The following is a 16668-nucleotide window of genomic DNA, read 5'->3' as shown; positions in this document are numbered from 1 at the left end:
TTACTTGCATGATTTCCCCTTTTGCATATATATTTTTCTGCTAGAATAGGGAGTCTGAGAAGTATATAAATAACACAAATATATTTTCATTAAAATGCAAAATAATAAAAATTAGCAGTGTTGAGCACTTATCATATGATGGACATTTAAAAAAGAGCTTTTTAAGTACTTATTTGATTTTCATACAACTCCATGAGGTAGCTAATATAATTATCTACATTTATTTGAAGAAACTAGCGTACAAAGTTAAATAACTTGCCCAGACTGTCTCCACAGATGGAGCTCTTAACCTCTATATTACATTATTTCTCATCAACATAGAATAATATGAAATAAAAATATAGTAGTCTATGTAAATGGTGCCTGCACAGTTATATGAGACAGCTCTGCCCCTGTTAACTTTCGGTCATTTATCTTTCCAGAGATTTATTCATTGGCATATTCATTTACATGCATAAGTACCAGGTGAGAGTCTCACTCCATGAAGTATACAGCTTTATATTTCTATAACTGAACTTCATTGGTCTTTTTTTTATGGCAGAAATATAATCTTCTGTAAATCCACATCTCCTTGATACATTTTCTTGGGTTGTGTCTAGGTTCCACAGGGGATCCCAGGTACTACATACAGGGAGCTGTCAGGGCCTTCATCCTCTGAGATTCTCATGGCTCCACCTGATCCTTATGTATAAGGATCACTTACTGACAGCCAGGGCTTTCCAGATCTGGGTCTCTCTTACCTATTCCTGCATCCCTCAGAAGCAGATTTAGAATCATTCTACCATTCCTGAACATCTCTTGGGCTGCAGTAAGAAAGGAAGTGGGGCTGCCTAAGGCCCTTCACCACTCAAGCATTTCTACTCAAGTGCTCCTGCACCGTCTTGAGCAGAGGGAACTCTGTGGCCTTGACTTAGGAGCCCTACTTGGGAAGGTCCATAGAGAGCAGCCCACGGCCACTCTTCCCTTGAATTCCTCAAATATTGCTAGAGTTTCTATCATTTCCATTCTCCTCTTCCCTTCGTCTCTGATATGGTGAGAGGCTCTGTCTTAACTGATACGTAACCTGTTTACCTCATTTCTTTGACATTTATTCTCCTACTTCAGAGAAAAATTTGCTCTGACTGATCATATGTTCTATCAAAAATCTTCTGCAACCCAAAAGCCAAGATTTTACTCTTTTGAAGTCTGTGCTCTGTCATATCACTCCTCTGTTGTAGCAATGAAGACAAATTCCCCAGTTGCCTGGGTGGAAAGAAGTACCATGTGGTGCAGAAACAATGGGGAAAATAGCTTAATATCTCAAAATAGCATCTCACCATTCACACGTAGGTGCATATTCAAATATATTATTTATAGCAGTCAAATTATTAGATGGGGTTGCCTCTACCTCTAACCCTTGGGGTGAGTTTTAATTTGGCTTAGCCTATTAGGATTCTCCATTTCTTCCACTAAGTGACTGGACCTATAGCCTAAGATGGTCTAAATAGGGTGATGATCAAAAATTTTATTCATCATTGTAGGGAGAGACACTCGCCCCCAGATGTAAATGAGGAAGCTGGTAACCCTGGTTTCTGCTTGCAGCCATTTCGTGAAGAGTAGGGATGCCAGACTGAACAGAAAGCTGTTACTTGGAGAAAGGTAACAGAGGGAAACAATATTAGCGTCTTGATTGTACCTTGGCTGAAGCCTGAACTACCTTTGGACTTTTCATTGATTATGTCAAAAGTTATCCTTATTATTTAATTCAATTTAAATAGGTTTTCTAATAATTAAATTTGAAAATATCCTAATAGATACAGATGTCTACAAATGAAATTGATGGATGTAAGTCATGCTATTTAAAATTTTGGTAGATTGTGTCAAACTGTCCTCAGAAACACTTTGTCAATGTACATTACTTCCAATTAAGTATTCTAAACTACATGTTTCTTTGCATTTTTATCAACAATAAATAGTATCAATCTTTTTCATCTTTGACAATCTGGTAGGTGAAATACAAAGTAATAGAGTAACTCATCTTTACTCTTTTATTTTCTGTAACAGACTTAACATTCCTTAGGAGAAATCTAACTTAAATTTGTCAATTAATGGTATATCAGTATCCTTTGGTTTAAGACAATGTAATTTCAGGCAATTATCTGACCAATTCAAATTTTACCTCTCTATCCGGACTATTTCTTCTCTTTCCTTCTTCTCTGACACAAGATAGCATCTGATAAATAAATACGGTAGAAACGAGCTTACCTGACTTCATGGTAGTGGAGACGAAGGTCTTTAGATCCTTGCATTATCTTCTAAATCCTCATTGGTCTCTGCTTAGGACTGCCTGTTCTGACCCCTGGACTGGGTTTGAAGATGAAGTCGGAAACACGCATGCATATAGTGTTTTCATGATTTTGTCATGGCTTGTTCTTCCTCCTAGGTGATTCTGTCCCACATCAGCTTTGTTTGGCACTTGATATTCCCAAAGTCTTCTGAAATCCCCAACAGATCTCCATTCTGGGTTGTCTGCCTTGCAACCCAGAAGTGTTGTGATACTCTCTTCTGACCACAACAACTCCAAACCACACCATCAGGATTCCCAACCTGCATCATCAGTGACCTTTCACAACCATGTCAGCACATCCAGAGACTTCTTGGTCTCATGGGATCAGAGGGTAAATCAAGTGTTGTAACTCCGGTTCTCTCTCTCTCTGTGTAACTACTTGAACTTTGATATGACCAAGCAATATTGCCATGAGGCTACCTTGTGAGAAAATACTCCTCATCACAGTTGACCCACTCCTATCATCACCACACATAGATTTCTAAATCAACTGTGGAGCACAAAAGCTCTTGTGCTTTTGTTTTACTCTTCAACTGAACTAACATCATGACTTCTGGGTTTTGAGCTGGCTAAGGAAGCCATAACACACTTCTCTGAGGCTTGTTTTCCCTCTCTCTAATCTAGTCCATCCTTGCCACATGGGAATGGCAAAGATGGGCATTTGCCTCCATTTCTCTTTTTATCTGACTGATACTTTCTTTACATGATAAATCAACTCCTTTCTGCATTGGCATTTGCCTGACCACTACTCTTTCTGAGATCATGAGATACCAGGGAAGAAACGAAGTGATCTAAAAGTATTCTCTCTCCTAGAGTGAGATGACAATTTTTCATGGGTTTATTGACTGACATCCTTCTAGGAATTACCTGTTCACGGTCTTTTCTTATGTTTGGGAGGTTGTTTTGTTTCTTCTTAATTGTAATTGTTCTATGTGGATTTATTTTCATTTATTTATTCAACAAATTTCATTTATTTATTCAACTCATTAAACCTATTATTTTCCAAAACATATGCGTGGTAAAGAAAAACAGAGTTCATGTTCTTATGGAACTTTATATTCTCATAGAAGAGGAGAAATTAACTGAAAAATTAATGGAATACTCACACTAATTAATGTTTTATTCATCAGTAAGATACATGTTCTGAATAATGAGAATAATAATTGGGAAAGAGTAATGAAGATATATAAGAAAGACGGGGATATAAAGGAAGGCTTCTCTGAAGAAATTATATTTGAACTAAATTGTTGCAAAATATTATTCTCAGTCTCTTCTTGGTCAAATTTTTATGGCATTTCATTTCCAAATTATATATAGTCAAATAACATCCCTACATTTGCATTAGCAAATCCAAAATATAAAAACAAACAACAACATATAGTTACTTCAACAGATGCTAGAAAAGCATTTGATAAAATTCAACTCCCATTCATATAAGACTTAAACATTTCTCATTTGGTTTATTCCTACATATTTTCAATTCATTTGCTTTGCTTATTTTATTTGCTTTTTGTGTGTTTTTAGAGTTTTTCTTTTCCTATGGTATATGGGATTGTTTTTTCTACTACATTTTGTAATTGTATAGGAAAGTTATTGCTTTCTGTATATTTATCTTGTATTTGGCACTGCTTCATAACTATTTTATGAGGTCTGACTTTTTTTTTTTTTGGTAATTCTTTTGGATTTTCTTGGTAAACAATCAAAGAATCTATTATATCTTTATCTTGTCATATTGCATTGCCTCAGGCTTCAAGTACATTGATGAATTAATAGTTATAATAGCAGAAATACTAGCTTTATTACTGAATGTAACTGGAAAGAATCATAATGTTTCACCATTATGTGTGAGAACTGTGATAGGATTCTTTTTTTGGGGGGGGGGGATTTTTTTTTTTTAGGATTCTTGTATATAATCTTTATCAAGCTACGGCAGCATCCTTTTACTGCCTATTGAGACTTCTAATATTAACAATGGGAGTTGAATTTTATGAATTGTTTTTTAAGCATCTGTTGAGATATTTTTTCCTTTTATGTCTGCTAGAGTAGTGAATCATGTTAATAGATAAGCATATATTCAATCATTTGCATTTCTGAGAAAAGGTCTCCTTTGTCATGAAGTATTTCCGTTTTAATATACTGCTGGCTTATTGAAAGTCATTGAGATTTTGAAAACTTATGATTGAGTTTGAGCTTTTTGTAGGTATCTGACTTTGACCAAGTCACTTTTAGTTTTCATTAACTTTAATTTCCTCAGGTGTAATATGAGTTCATTCCACTCTATTCGCAAAGTAACTGTTAGGATTAGATGAAATTGTAAAATTTTTATATGGTAAAAATAAATGTTATATACATATAATTTATTACTTATGGTGTTCAAGAGAACTGAGTGATTAGTTTTCCCAGTGATTCCCAAATAACTGGAATTATTGTATTCCAGATGGTAGGCATGAGCTTCCTAGTATATCATTAATGAGAATGAACTAGTGCAGTGAATAACCACTTTGTGCAACTCTCCTTTTTTCCAGTGGCATTGGCTCCATCCATTGAACAGATGAGGAGCCCAAGACACATAAGATGGTAAGTTAATTTCCTCTAAGACTGCATCAATGTTAGAAATGCTGTCGTGGCTTTGTCTGAGGGTTCATTGATACTAACTAATAATTCTTGGTTAGTAACTCGGGCTACTGCTTCAAGAGTAAAGACTGTATTTTAATGGGTAGAAAGAAACTGGCTCGTGGGAAGATATTTTGAGGATTGTCCACTAGATGGCATTACAAGCTTATCAGAATTGTTTTAACTTGGCATTTATTCACCAGTTAAATACTAGTTACTTAAAGAAAGATATTAGTAAACGGAAGTTAGTGATAGCAGCACTATCTTTGAAAAAGTTTTTTGTCTCCTTTGTTTGAATATCAGCTAACAGTAGCAACAACATAAAGCTATCTAGGGACAGTGTTGTTCAGCCCTCACTTGAGAGCAATCATCTTTATAAGGAAAATAATTAAGCCATAGCAAATGGAGGGGATATACTCTCAGAACAACAAAAAGTCAGTGAGAAATTCTATCAAAATAACTAAACATATTTTTATTCTCAATTGAATTGCCTAACCTCTTTGTGAGATAAGTGAATTCCAAAAGAGCTTAGATAGGTATATCAATGACAGATTTAAACATGGCTTTGAAAGAAAGCTGGGTAGGTTGACAATGCCGAAATAATTTTAGGTTTAACTAAGAGAGGGCTACTTATTCTGTCATCTCCTTGGGGTTACTTTTGGCAACGGAACACTTAGATGGATGGATTTTAGATAGTAATATTAACAAATATTGTAATGATTATTAATTCTTATTAATTTTTGTGACAGGAAGTAACTGAAGTTAAAGCAAGGACTTTCTTGTTGGGTACACTGAAAGTAGTGTTCACTCACCTTAAACAAACACTGGCTTTTCTGTTTTATTCTATTGTTTTTCCTATATTCTCATTTATCTCCTCCACACATCCCCACCTCCTCCAGTGCAGCTTTACTCACTCTTATAGTATTAAAGAATGATGCACTTTTACATTTCTTTAATCTCTTGAGAAAGAAAGAACACTCCCAAGTAGGCAGCTCACACTCTTCAGACTAAAATACAGTGGTCTACAGGTGCCATTTGGAATCATGGGTGGAAATATTCTCTCCAATAGACATACTTACATCAGGTGTAAGCACAGCTCATGTCTGGTCCTGAGTCATACTTTGAATGCTTTTATTATCACATGCTTGAGACGATTGCCTAATAGATATCAAAGGGATCACTTTACAACTGTGAAATAGTAGACTTTTTATTTTATGATTTTCATGTATGGACATTCCTGATAAGGAAGAGACTAATTTCCAATGGCCAGGGAGTCTTAGGAAAGAAGAAAAAGAGGAAGAAGAAATAACCGGAAGACATAGTATATAGTAATCCCATTATCTAGAGCCAAGATCTGTTAAAAAAGTTTGTATATATCAGGGATCCTAAGAAAATATGTTTCTCTCTATAGTTTTCCTGTGTCAAACTTTTGGCTTCAAACTTTATTTCACAGTTTGGGGGAATTCTATCTTCTCAGTTAATCAGTAAATGGTCAACATTTAAGACATGCCACTCTTTTGAAATCAATCAAAGTTCAAATAGAACATTCTTAGGTTGCCCTGTTTTCAAGTGTTGAATCATGCTGACTAAGGGGCAATCGTGCAGGGAGGTAGGAGAGAGGATTTATGCCCTCACACAAGTCATGTGAATAACAATAGCTCCATTCTAGGACTGGAGAGCTCTCTAGGTCCCTGAGTCAGAATTCGTAACCAATGAAAGAGAGGGAAGCTTGAACTGCCCCTTTTAATTCAGTGGGAGAAAAATGTTTGGAATGTTATTTGCGTAACTATGAACTCAACTTGGTACAACATGCCCAGGCAGGTGAGACAGAATCCACCATCCTGTAGAAGGTAGAAGTCTTAAGGGTGTACTTTTAACATTTCAATTACAGAAATTCTTATAATGGGATAATATTCTCAGCTACACAAGGTGAAACTACAAGGTAATGTGATTCATTTAAAAATCAACAAGCATAAAAAAATGTATGCAATCAAGTAAATGTTAACTCTTCTCAGAAATGATAAATCTTGTCTTTTGAGAATAGATTTGAATTTTGGAAATAACTAAAATGTACGTAGCTTGGAGGTAGTGCAGAGGAGAATGAGTTAAAAAGCTGAATAATTGGAAAGGTTGAAGCTGTAATGCTCAAACTTTTTTTCAAATAGGAGCTTCTTTTGCTTTTCACAAAGACTTTCCCTACCTGTGGTAAGAGCAGTTTCAGATAGAGAGTTGTTATTTGTGATATGGTAAAGTGTGCTTCTCTACCAAACTGGACATTCCATGAGAAAGAATGCCTAGTCATTGGACTTGGATAGTCAACTTGATAGACCTTTAAAAGACTCAGTACATCATAATGGATGTACTGGTTGAGGATGCCTGGATCTAAAGATCTGAGATTTTGAGTCACACTCCACTATAAGGAATTCCAAAGATCATCTGAATTTATCCTATTTATTTTGGAATTTCTTTTTGTTTTTTAAATAAAGTTTAATGCTCTAGGAATATGTTTTGGGATTACTTTTTATTAAAGTGAAATTTGCCTTATTATTTGCATTAAGGATAATTGGATTTGGCTTATAGGAAACATGAGAAAAGAAGACTTATAAGCAAACTATGCCAGATTAAGATCTTCTACAGAGAATGAACTTAATCCGATCTCTATCTTCTCTAGTGAGAAAATCACATGATTTGGACTAACACTGCAAAATGAGAGAATTGAATTAGGTAAAAAAAGAAAAGTTTCTAGACAAAACTCTGAGCTTTCTGCCCTGAAGATCTATAAGTTGGAAATGTGATATATAGCAGCCTATCCAGAGAACTTTAAATTCAATGCTGCCCATTTTCTCCATGATCTTGTTTAAAAATTTTAAGCAAAACTCATTGCTGGGGACTTGGCAGTCTTGAACAAAATATTAGCAAAGGATACTTGAGGAGAAATAAAGAAAAGCCTTCCTCATTCATACTTGCAAATTACAGCAAGTCATGATGTAGCTTTGAGCTATGGGTCACCTATATGAGCTATCTGTAACAAGCTATATATATATATCTGACATATAAATGTACACATGACATATATATGTACATGTGACATATACATGCATATACGTATATCACCTATATGAAAGAATATGTGGAAAATTTTCTTTTCAAGAAAGTGTTTCTATGGATTTGGACAAGATTTTCTTGCTCTATAATTCTATCTTTCTCTTCTTATTCAAAATACTCTTCTGTGTAAGAAAGTGACTAAAGTGTGCTTAAAAGAAATTAGACCATTTATATCATAAGCTTCCCTCTTTCCACCAAGTCAAACAATATTAGTCTCCTATTTCATCCTAAAACAAAGAGCCCTCAGGAGCAGGAGGGAAGAGGCAACTGGAAAGAGGTATACCAAAAAGATTCTTAAAGTGTAGAATCCGATTCCTCTTTTGCCTTTGAGCAGCTCTGTGCTTTTGGACAGGCTCTTCACGTTTCCTGGGCTTGTAATTGTGGGCCCTCCAGGACCAGTTCAACTGACCCCATCTCATCAACACAGTAATTAAGAGTGTTTTTTCAGGAACTGAGACCCCTTGTCCAGTTCAGGCTGGTTGAGACCACCAACCCCTCAACTGGGCCTCTGCGAATGCTCAATAAGTGATCTTTTTTACGTCAAGGAACTAAAATCTCCACCCTCAGACCATGGTAATGCTGCCATTTGGTGAACATGCGTCCTAAGAAGAGCCAAGAAGCTTGACTACGCTTGCGCAGATCATCAATTACTTCTCTTCTCCTTACCTGCAATCATCTATCTCCCCAGTTCAGACTGCCCTTCCCTTCTTCCCATAAATTGTGCCCCAAGCCCTGGATCAGGGAGACAGATCTGAAAGCATATGCTCTTGTCTCCTTGCAGATCAGTCTCACAAAATAAAGCTACGTTTCTTTTCCCAACAGCTGATGCCGTAATAATTGGCTCTTTTCATGTGCATCAGGTAGGAGAACCCCATTTGTGCGGTAACAGTCTGTAGAATGTGGAGTTGAAGCAGAGAGTTTCTAAAGGCAATGGGTTTCTACCCAGTCTGTACATTAGAATTACCTAGAGTCTTTGAAGGAGATAAGTTTTTTGAATTAGGGAACGGTGTTTTAGCCCCAGAGCTTGCCTCAGGACATGATACATAGTAGGGTTGCCAGATTTAGCAAATAAAAACACAGGATGTTCAGTTAAATTTGCATTTCAGATAAATGATGAATAAATTTTTAGTATGAGTATGTCACAAATATTTATCTGACAACTCTACACACACCAGGAAGTCAAAGTTTGTTTGTAGAATGTAGAATGAATGTACGTCATCAAGTCTCTTCTGGTGGGAATTTTAGATAAAGAATGTGAATTGGTAAGGGGTATGTGTTTCAGTAGTTTTTCAGTCATACCGCATGGGAAGTCTCTTACTTCCTCTTTTTTCAAGCTTTATCAGCCTTGATTGGAGTACTTTTTCACCCTCTGACAAGAACTATTATGCCAATTGGAATGCTTTAGGCTGTAAGTAAAGTATACCTCAATTAAAAGAGCTCAAACAATAAGGAAATCTATGGATTTACTTGACAAGAAGTCTGGAGCTAAGATCAGGTCATCAAGGACCCAGGTGTTCCCATCATCTTTCCACTGGGACATCCTGGCTGTGTTGGCTTGCATCTTTGGGTTTGCCCCTATGGTTGTAAAGCGGCTGGTGCATCTCTGTATATCATGTCTTCACACAACCACATTCAGAGAAAAGAAGGAAGAGCAGTTTTGTATCGTACATGTCTTTTCAATTGGAGGGAAAATCTTTCCTAGGGATTTCTACCCCCAGAATAGCTCCTCTTCAAAATCACTGTCCAGAATTGGGTCATATGCCCATGCATTGGCCCAAAGGGAGGCTGGAATGCAAATTTCAAGTGTTTTCACTCTTCTTGGTGGAAAGCAGGTTCTGTAAGCAAAGAAGGAAGTGGTTGGAAATAAATGTGGAGGCAACTGAGTGTCATCCCTAATCGTCACATCTAGGATAATCCTTTCCTTTTGAATGACATCAACACATGGATGGATTCTTCACTGTAGACCAGTCTGGAGGAATGGGGGATACTTCGCAATTTTAGGAGGCAGATTTTTTGAAGGCCTTTGTGTGTTAAACCTTGACCCAAAACAAAGAGACATCTATGTTGGTCCCAACATAGCCCTTCAAACATGTTATCATTCAGCCAGAATGATTAGAACTTTAAAAATACACAATTACATCCTTTTCTTCCCAGAAAAAAAGAGAAAAATCTGAAGAATCCTTTTTCTTTTTCCCCTCATTCACCTCACTTTTTCATGCCAAGTAGATAGCACAAAATCCCATTGAGTATATGCGCAAAAGTCTTAGAAGAGCTGGCAGAATCTTCATTTTACAGAGGGGCTTTTTTTCTGTTGGAATCCATCTAAATGTACTTTCATTCTTAAGGACATCATTAGAAGGAAGGTAATACAGATAATTTTCTTTTGATGGTCACTACAGCCCAAGATTCTCAAAGTGCTCTGCACACTCTTTTTAACCTCTCGTCCCTTTGATCAGGTGATGCAGAGCAATGTGTTTCAGTGCGGGAAATACTTAACTGGCCTCAAGACCTACAAAAGAGCTTTGGCCCCGATTTTAAGATAACTTTATATGCTTTTGTTCACCATGTAAATGGGGTGTGTAATGGGGGTAAATTCTTTCACAGTGCCCCTAAAGCACCGACATTAAACTGTATTTTCCCAAAGCTTATATAAAATTCCAACTGGCATACAAAATACATTTAAAATGCTACATATGGAGAAGAGAGAAGAGAAAGAAAACTAGCATTTAATGAATAGCTTGGTATTTCAGACACAATGCTAAATGTCTGACATCTTTAAATTGATGTAATCTTGAAAACAACTTTTTGAATTATTTTACAGGTTATTGATTCATCCAAGGTCATATAATCTAATGAACAGAATAAAACTTATTGCCAAAGACTACTCCTGCAAAGAAAGATATGTGGAGTTTTTACAAATACACACTTGATAAGGTAGTTTTTTCTTAGTCTTTATCTTTGCTGGTCTATTAAATTAGAATTTCTGCTTAGGGTTGAATTTCAGAACAGGCTTTAAACCCAAAACAGCACTCATGATCCTGAGCAGGATATCCAATCAGAGATATTTTCTTGAGAAAGATTTGCACATTTTCTCTTTCCCACTGACAAGGGTAGTCACATGCTCTGGAATTTATGCCACTACACATTCCAGGCATAGCAAATCAATCATTAATTATTCTCAGGAAGAGTGTTCAAAGTTCTCTTCCTTCTTTGGGTGATACGATAGAACAGTGAAAAACAACAACAAAAAAATCCCGGGTACCTAGTAGTTAAGCAGTATCTGGTCCAACATCCCAGTTGTGACAGATCCTCTAACTCCACACTGCTTCATCAATTCCTGTGAGTAAAGAAGGGGGAGACTATAGATTTTGGTACTGAGGGAGCAAGTAGCTATTGAACTTTCCTGACCTAAGTAAATAATTAGAATTGCCCTAAGTAAATTTGAATTGTAACTAAGTAAAATTGAATTATAGTCTTTAGATCTTGAGCTTCATGCTAGTTCCTCAAAAAGGCTCTGAGGTATGTGTAGAAGTTGGTAGTGACTATTTGAGAAAAGTGTTGGACTTTGGAGGAAGACTGCTTGAGAACTCTCTAAAGAAAATTAAGCAACGAACTCCCGTTTTATCTCTGGAAAAAATAAAAGAAGAAAAAATTTAAAGGTGAAAAATTAGTCCTGTAAAAAAACACTGCCCGAAGACTCTCTTACTAGGTGTGTGGGTTTTCTTCTTTCTGATTCTCAGTAACTTGGACTATGTGCTTAATTTGTTACTTTACGGTACAAAATTCATTTATTCAATAGACGTTTGTTCAATAATAATTTATTCAACAACTCTTTGCTGAATACCATCTATGTGTCAGACATTGACATAGGGGCAGAAATGGAACTGTAAATTGGGATATAAGATAGAAAATGTCACTGTGAAAAAGAGTCAGGTACCAAAATTCAAGAAAAAATATGGGAACAAATTCTAAGGCATTTCTTTTTTAGAGTGATCCGTGAATCCCAGGTCATCCTTCTACTGTCCCACCCACTTATTTTGTAAACTGAATAGTTAAGCCCAAGGCCTTTGAAAATTCTTCTCACTTCAGAAAAATTTGTCTACGTTTTTTTGCACATTTAACAATGTGCAAAGAACCTATGAGAAATGTGTTTTTGAATATAACTAATAAGAACAGGGAGTATTAAAAGGTGTGAGTTGGTCCTTTAAAATGGTTTAAGTCAACGATTACAGGCTGGGGTATGGATTTCAATTTTGCTACCCTAAAGAGATGGCTTCAGATTACGGTATTTTAAAAATTTAGTTCACTCTCAGAACTCTCATATAATATTAGCTTTCCCTTAGAGAAATGTCTTCTGGAATCTAACTTGAGCCAAAGGAAAACTTCTGCTGACAATTCCCTAGCTGGGGGAACCATTCTTTGCCACTCCCAGTGTTCCCATCTTGACCCCTCTCGTGTCTATTACTGATTTGTTTCTGAACTCAGAGAAGGTCAGAGCATGATCAATTCTTACTCTAAAAGCCCAGCATCGCCTAGAATTGCAGACCAGGCAGCCTAGCATAGACCTGCCCATACTTACCATCAGTGTCAGGGCTAACTGGGACAAGAGAAATCTGTCTCTGATCTGGGACATCATTGAAAATGTGTAAAAACTAAGTGCGTACCATGGTTTATTAAGGGGTCGCCTTAGCTTACACAACTACAAGGAGAGGTTCTCTAATGGCTCATGAAACCAGGAAGAAGGCTGACCCTAAAAGTGCTAAGTGTATGCATTAAAACTGAACACTACATTGCCCCAATATTCAGAAAACTGATAAAAAATATACTCAGTTTTAACCCCAGTGTTGGTCACCTGAAGACACACAGTCTCAAATAGTACAGGCCTCATTCTGAATTTTTTTAAATGAACTTTTAGCCGATCAGCTGGTAAACAGGTTTCCTTGACACCCTTTATAGAATCCCTTCAGTCTGTTCAACAAAAACATACTAAAAGATCCTTTGTGAAGGGATTTTAAACATTTAGCCCAATGTATTTCAATTCATACCCCATGAATACATTCAAATATCTCGTCATCTTTTTTTGTGTGTGTGTGAGGAAGATCAGCCCTGAGCTAACATCCATGCCAATCCTCCTCTTTTTGCTGAGAAAGACTGGCCCTGAGCTAACATCTATTGCCAATCCTCCTCCTTGTTTTCCCTTTTTCTCCCCAAAGCCCCAGTAGATAGTTGTATGTCATAGTTGCACATCCTTCTAGTGGCTGTATGTGGGACGCCACCTCAGCATGGCAGGACAAGTGGTGCGTGGGTGCACGCCTGGGATCCGAACCAGGACCGCCAGTAGTGGAGTGTGCGCACTTAACCGCTAAACCATGGGGCCAGCCCCTCTCATTGTCTTTTCAAAGATTCCCTTTGATCTTTCATTTCTCCGCTAGTCTAACTTCTTATCACTAATTTCTTCGGTGGGTGTAAGGATCATTCTCTTTGCTCCTACAATATTGTACAAATCTGTAACACTCATAAAATGAAAACTATAGTGCTGCACTTGCTACTATAACAAAGACTTTTGACTTGTCATAAGAGACTAATTTAGTCTCTCTCTAATTTAAAACAAGACACCTAATACCTTCTAAGGATTCTAGAAAAGAGGCATTGCCATTTTCACTCATTCTCCCTGAACAGCCTTTGAGTTTTAAGTCTTGCGTCTTAATGAGTGAGCTTTTTTTTTTAGTTTAAATAAATTGAAAAAAAAAATAGCACGTGGGGAGGAAAGTTAACTTTGATGAGAACAACCATTTAAGGTTAACATCTCTCTTATTTTCCCACTTGGGGACCTGAGTATTTTTTGCGGTCCTGGAAGCAAGTTCAGGTTAAATAATGTAGAGATTTGCAATTTTCTCTTCTGGAAAATGAAGTTAAAAGATGGAAAAAACTGGAACAATTTGCGTATTTGAGGAGAAAGAAAAAATCATAATTTAACAATAAAATTAGTATTAGCTGTCATGATTGGATCTGACAATTGAAACTAAGAATGTGTGGTGAAAAAAAAAATGTCTTGCATCTGTTTTCTCCATGTTTTCTTAACCAAATTGTATCCTACTAAGTCTGGGAACCAACTATCCTAGGTTAAGATTTTGTTTTGTGTTTTTCTCTTTTCCTTTCCAATGTATTTCTCTGATTGTTCCTTATTCATTTCCCATACCGTCTAATACCCATATAACGCAAAGAGCTCACCATGTTTCCTAATGGATTCGTGTGTGTACATATGGTTCATATCTTGAAACAGTTTTTAATTTCATATAGCTGTGCTGTCAGCTGCTGGTTTCTACTGCTTCTAGAAACCTTGCCAGACCATCTGCAGACCCTCTAATTATACTTTCTGACCAGAGGGCAACTGGCAGGAATTAAATATGTTATGATCGTATTCAACAAAATTTCAGGATTCCAATGCTCTAGCTCGGAAGCAACTCCAGCTGGACTTCAGTGGGAGACAGAGGTTAACAAGGCCCCGGCTTCAACTGCAGTGAGGCTTCTCTGAGTCAGCAAATACTGTTGACTCTTAAGAGTAGCAGAACTCAGACCCTGTACAAATATCAATCATTAGCTGGTCAGAATAATAGGACGGGGTATGAGAACCATAACAGAAAGCTTTTCTAGATGTTGGACGTACCTTCTTGGGATCAGGAGGAATTATTGTGACTGGCTTTGGGTCACAGCGAGCTACAGGATCAGGCTAACTAATTGCAGCTTTAAGATTCGGCACCAGAAGAAAATACTAGACTGAAGGAAATGAGCTAGGTTAGCTGACCCTCCATGTGCAGGTGACCTGGATGTGAGAGTGTGGAGGACAGCTGCGAAGACTTGTAGACCGGTGTTGATTCAGCTGATCTGAAAATGGTTGTCCACTTCCTCCTCAATAGTCCACCCCCAAGTGGCATGATTTATATATGACCACAGAGTAACAGTTACACTCGCAATTCTTCATGCATTTAGTTTTCACGTATAACTACATCACTTGCCTCTCTATATAGCCCCCATATAAAGGGATGTTTGGGGGGAAAGGATGCATATACACCATACACACATGTTGTTGCTGTTGTTTTTGTTGTTGCAGGAGAGCCTGAATATTTTGCACTAATTGAAAGAGACCTTCAGGCCTTTGTTTTGCGAGTAGAATGGCAGATGGCGTGGAATGCAGGGATATGTATGAGAAGAAAGAAAGAAAAATTGACATGGAATGGATCTCTCATCATATGAGACTGGTGAGGGAACTGATGTTATTTAGAAAATTTTAGTTCAGATTCCAGAGATTAGTAGTTATATGTAGAGAGGTAGTTATATATAGAAACATAGTATTGGGCTAGCCTTCCTTTGTTTTAAAATCAATCTTAATGAGATATTATTTATGTACAATATACTGCACTCATTTAAAGTGCACAACTCAATGCATACACCTGTGAAACTGCTGCCACAATCAACACAGAGAATATTTTTCTATCACTCTCCAAAATTTCCTCTTGGTTCTTTTCCGTCCATCTCTCCCTCTACCGTTTGCCCCAGTCAACACTGAGCTGTTTTTTTGTCACAGCTTTTTTGCATTTTCTAGACTTTTATGTAAATGGAATCATACTCTTATGTCTGGCATCTTATACTCAACATAAGGATTTTGACATTCATTCAGTTTGTTCTGTATGTTAGTAGTTTGTTTCTCTTTGTTGAATAATATTCCATTGCATGGATGCAACACTTTTTGTTTATCCATTACCTGTTGGTGAACATCTGGATTGTTTCAATTTTTGATTATTGTGCATAAAACTGCTATGGATTATTGCCAATTTTGGGTTATTGTACATAAAACTGCTGTACATATTTGTGTACAAGTCTTTGTGTGGACATATGTTTTCACTTCTTTTGTGTAAATACTTGGGAGTGGAACGTCTAGGTCATATGTTTAACTTTTTAAGAAATTAACCAACACTTTTTTCAGGATGATTGAACCATATTGCATGACCACCAGGGAGGTATGAGAGTTCCAGTTGCTCAACATCCTCGCCGACATCTTTTTAATTATAGTCACTCTAATGTATGCATGGTGGTATCTCACTGTAATTTTAATTTCCACTTTCCTGATGACTAATATGGTTTACCTCTTTCATCTTATTTGTATATTGTCATTAGTGAAGTGTCTGTTCAAATCTTTTACCCATTTTTTATTGGATTGTTTGTCTTATTACTATTGAGTTATAAGAGTTCTTTACATAGTCTGGATACAAGTTCTTTGTTGAATACATGCTTTGCAAACATTTTTCACATTCTTTTGGTGATCTTTTCATTTTCTTAACAATGTCTTTCAAAGAGCAAAAATTTTTATTTTGATAAGTCTAATTTATTGATGTTTTCTTTTATAGCTCATGGTTTTTGCTTCGTTTAAGAAATCTTTTTAAAACACAAGGTCAATAGAATTTCTTCATTGCTTTCTTTTAGAAATTTTATAGTATTAGGCTTTACATTTAGGTCTGTGATCATTTTGAGTTAATTTTTGTGTATAGTTTGAGTTGACATTCTTTTTTTTTTTTTCCTATGGCTATCCAATTGTTCCAGCACCATTAGCCATGTACGTGTGGATC

The 16668-nt window shown here is 36.6% G+C and overlaps 1 long non-coding RNA gene across 2 annotated transcripts in view; it reads left to right on the top strand.

The window, feature by feature from the left end:
* The window catches only part of LOC147913349 (uncharacterized), an 86393-nt gene that overhangs the window by 51223 nt on the left and 18502 nt on the right, over window positions 1–16668 (top strand). Inside the window, exons 2-4 of one of the 2 annotated variants that reach the window (XR_015548835.1) lie at window positions 4852–4903; window positions 10866–10978; window positions 15156–15303. This is a non-coding gene — a long non-coding RNA (uncharacterized LOC147913349). The remainder of the gene's footprint in view (window positions 1–4851; window positions 4904–10865; window positions 10979–15155; window positions 15304–16668) is intronic. The other variant, XR_015548836.1, reaches the window with a different exon arrangement.

The sequence above is a fragment of the Ceratotherium simum genome, chromosome 28 (genome assembly GCF_057802395.1).
Source record: "Ceratotherium simum simum isolate JZ-2026a chromosome 28, ASM5780239v1, whole genome shotgun sequence".
In the NCBI taxonomy this organism is placed as follows: Eukaryota; Metazoa; Chordata; class Mammalia; order Perissodactyla; family Rhinocerotidae; genus Ceratotherium; species Ceratotherium simum.
Note: the sequence above shows the minus strand (reverse complement) of the source record. Positions and strands in the feature narration are given on the sequence as shown.